This window comes from Megascapheus bottae, chromosome 4 (assembly GCF_031878675.1).
Source record: "Megascapheus bottae isolate mThoBot1 chromosome 4, mThoBot2.hap1, whole genome shotgun sequence".
In the NCBI taxonomy this organism is placed as follows: Eukaryota; Metazoa; Chordata; class Mammalia; order Rodentia; family Geomyidae; genus Megascapheus; species Megascapheus bottae.
The window spans coordinates 26240200-26244544 of NC_143512.1; the positions used below are offsets into that span (position 1 = coordinate 26240200).

The 4345-nt window shown below is 37.4% G+C and overlaps 1 pseudogene; it reads left to right on the forward strand.

Moving 5' to 3' along the window:
• The first annotated feature begins 2419 nt into the window (after window positions 1-2419).
• LOC150064177 (cAMP-regulated phosphoprotein 19 pseudogene) lies at window positions 2420-2739 on the forward strand (annotated as a pseudogene).
• The last annotated feature ends 1606 nt before the right edge of the window (window positions 2740-4345 follow it).

Here is a 4345-nt window from a genome sequence, read left to right on the forward strand (position 1 = left end):
TGTGATGAGAGAATGTAGTGGTCAGATGTTACTAACCCAATCAACAGTTTGCCTTATACTATTGAGTCAACTCAATATTCTGATTGCCAAAAATAGAACCTAACTTACATAAAATATATCTTGTTAGAATAGAGCAAAAGCTTTTGTTTCTATATCCTAGAGGTCCTTTCATTTAACATCATAGTGTATGGCCTTATGTATCTAGGTTTTACTCTATTGCAAATCTCTGCTAGAAGAGTCCAAGGTTTCTACTGATTACGGCAAATGAGGGAAATCATTGAGCCTATGTTCCTTTGAGTCTGGTTATGTCATATTGTTACAGTATTTTACTTTGTTATCTGATATATTGGATATATGTGTATTTGGTTATTTGAAATTGGATAGGAAAGGGAGGAAAACAAGATGAGGGTGGGGGTGGGGGAAGGGAAATGGAGACCAAGACATGAGAAAGGGTATCAATGTATGTAAAGTAAAGCACCTTCCATCTGGCGAATGTAAGGTAACCCTTCTATTAATTACAATAAAAATATATGGAAAAAGAAAAGAATAGAGCAAAAGCAATAGGTGGCATAGAGATAAATAGGATAGTTATTGGAAGGCTAAGTTTAAAGTGATAGGCTTGCTTGGCCAGAATGTAGTCAGAATATACAAGGAAAGAGAAGATCCTGGAAAAACCTGGGCAGAATGCTCCTGACATAACTGATGAGAGCAACACTTTTCTGCTGAAGGTTGACTCAATCTTTAAAGAGAGTCAATGGATCAAGTTTAAGGCATGTGATAACTCAATGCCTACCATGGTAAGGAACTATCAGATTGAAGGGGAATAACTGCCCTCTACATGTAACCCCAGTACAAGAGCTGTATACAGAATAAAGTCAGCGGACAGTGAGAAATGGGATTAGCTACTGAACAGTCAACTACGGCAAGCATTTGCTAAAACCGATTGAATTTTGTATCTAGCATGCCTTCCTTCCTGCCTTGCCTCACACATTAATGGTCAGTTTGGCCTGTTCGAATTTTTTTTAAAAAAATCAAAATATATATCAATGACACTTGAAATCAGTATTTTGGATCACAACCACCTACCTGAAAGAAAACTTGAATGGAGTACAGCAGAAGAATTGCACACATTTGTAAAACGTCTTTCAGTTTTTGCATGTTTATAGGATATGTATATAAGTGTGCACATATATAAATGTAGCAGTGGTACAAAGTTTTATACAAAGAAGTTGTCATAAACAAAGCAGTTTATGAATATACTGTGTCTTAATATTTACTCTTCAAATGATTTGAAGTTAAATATTTTGTTATATATTGTCAGACAGAAAACCTTAGTGTCCAAAAATACTTTTGTTTTTCCAAAGGTTCTTTGTGACTGAATTTTATTTTAAACATTTATGAAATATAATTTCATCTCAGTAGCATGGCTGTCAGCAATTTAATGGTAACATTAAAAGATTTAGAGTACCTGAGGTACTCCAGAAACTATTAGTCAGAAAAGTATGAGCTCTATACTTTAGAAATTCAAAAATAGATAAACATCACTCAAAATGTTGACATATATTTTAAATATTATTCTTGTAGACATAATGTATCTATAGTATTTATAATGTATCTATAAAAGCATTTCTGTGAATTGCATACAGTATTTGTGACATTAAATTTTCTTTCTCTGATATTTAACACACAAGTGGACATTAAGCGTTTTGTAAAGAAAAAAATATGTAACTTTAGTGAACCAAGATATCTAGAGTAAACCTAAACCTGCATTAGGTGTTGACTTGCTTAAGACTAAATCCTAGAACATCAAGAGATTCAGGTATAAATGTTCATTTCCCTCCTATTAAGAAACTATCTGGTTTATTAACCAGAACTTTAGAAAAACAAACCAGAATAGTTTTACATTGGTTTCATAGCAACCACAGTTTGTTTGTTTATTTGTTTATTGCCAGTCCAGTGCCTTGAACTCAGGGCCTGAGCACGCTCAAAGCTAGAGCTCTACCAGTTGAGCCACAGCACCACTTCTAACTTTTTTCTATGTATGTGGTACTGAGGAATCGATCCTGGGTCTTTGTGCATGCTAGTCAAGCACTCTACCACTAGGCCAAACTCCCAGCCCACCGCTTGTTTTCAGGAAGAATTTATGTCATACTGAACTCATATGACAAATAGCAAATCCACCTAGACTAAGGTTACCTGCATAGACAGGAATGCAAAAAAAAAGACAAAAAGTTCCCCTATTATGCTCATATATGTCAGATCCCCATGGCTAACTAAAATCATACTGTGTTCAAACTGCCTCATTACTTGATTTTGTGCTAAGATTTAGCTGGGTGAAGAAATTCTTGTTAAGCACTACTTGTGGAGGAATAGGGTTAGACTGGAGGAGCACCACGTCTGCACTACATCCACAGAAGTCCCAGAGGCCTCAGCCAAGCAGCAGAAGGAAATGGAAGATAAAATGACCAGGCCAGAGAAAGCTGAAGAAGCAAAATTAAAAGCAAGATATCCTCAAAAGCCTGGAGGTTCTGATGATTTTTGAAGGAAACAATTGCAGAAAGGGAAAAAAAATATTTAGATTCTGGAGATGACAACATGGCTGAAGCCAAGATGAAGAGCAGTCAACTGCTCACCTCAGCCCTGGACAAGACAGAGGTCACTGGCGACCTCACTCCCCCTCCACAGGACCTTCCTCAGAGGGAACCATCATCGCTCGCAAGCTGGCTGGTTGATTATTAGAGCTGAACTGCATGAAGCTTCTAAATCTCATTCTTTCTCCTTAATGTGTTACTTACCCACTTCTGCTTCCTTTTATTCACTGAGTCTTTTGAGGCTGACAGCTTTGCAGGTCGGGGTAGTGTGTGCTGCTATTGTAAGGGACTATTCCTGTGTAGAGGTTTTGATTAGCTTAACAGTGTGTCCTGATGAAAAGGACATGTTAGGGCAACATAAGTAATCTACTTGAAAATAATTGTTTATGTTTCCTAACTTCAAATGTAGGACTAGTTCAAACAAGTAACAAAACTCGTTGTGCCATGTTAATGTTCTAGCTTTCTTTCTCCTTCATCTTATTTATCGCGTCATACACTAACTCCTGTGTAATGACCTCTGTTGCAATGATTTCTTGTGTATTTTCCTCTGGATTTTGTAAAATGAAAGTTTAAGACCACAAGTTTGGAAGAAAAGTCCCGTAACTCAAACACAAGTTGATAGGGATCCAAAAGATTGGAATAGTTGTGCTTAAACTTGAATGGCCTTCAACCTGTCTCAGCGTTCACAGTAGACTCTCCCTTGGGCAATATAACTTGTGTGACTTCAGTGCAGCTGTTGGTGAAGCTTGACCCTCGTTTGTGGGGTTACAACCCTTTCATTGTGGACAATATGAATGAAGTGTGTATGTGCAGTGACTTACATTCACGTTTGTGCCATTTTTGTAAATACAGTAGTTTTGCACAACCTTTCACAAATGCCTGTGTTAATTTCACATATTAGAAAGTAGATAATATAATGGGTAAGATCCCCAGAGGGGGACAACGTAAGACAGGCACACTTCTCCAGTAAGGCAAATACCTGCTTAATAAAACAAAAGGGAGGAGATGTGGGGCACGTCACACTTCCTGGTCTTGAAATCCAACCTGCCTGGAAAGTAGGCCACCTTTAAGTCTGGTATTGGCCCAGCCACCCTCTCGGACAGCACCTACCTCCCCCTGCCATGCCCACCTCTATGCTGATAGGCTCCTGCATCCTAATTTAGCCCAATAAATTCTGGAATAAATGAGTCTTGCTGTGACAGTCAAAAAAAAAAAAAGAAAGTAATGTGCCAACCAGCAGCACAAGAGTTCCTTTAAAAAAACAAACAAAACAAAACACCAACTGTATGTCCCTACAGCTTTTATAAAATAAGAATAGTTTACAATTTGGGGCTTATAGAATACCAAACTAAAATCTTGGCTCAGTCTGCCATAGAATCAGGCTTTTTCATTTGTTAAAATGCCCATGAATTTTGGTGGCCTTGTGCAAATATGGTGTGTTGCTTAGGTATATCTTTTGTCCTGTGCAGAATATATCATACTGAAAATTACAATTCATCTAATTTATATAAACTTTTTAAATGTAAGGTTCTTCCACATTCAACTTTGGGGACACTAAAAGGGCTTACATAGTCCATCCCTTCACACCCTCCCTCCCCTTTCCATTTACTCTTGGTGTTTGGCTATTTAGTTTATATGAAGCCATAAGCGGACACTATTTTACAACAATAATGATGTCTTATTTCTAACTTCTCAGTTAACCACTCTTAACCCCACACTGCTAATATTTAACAGTAAGTTCAGTACCTTTTACT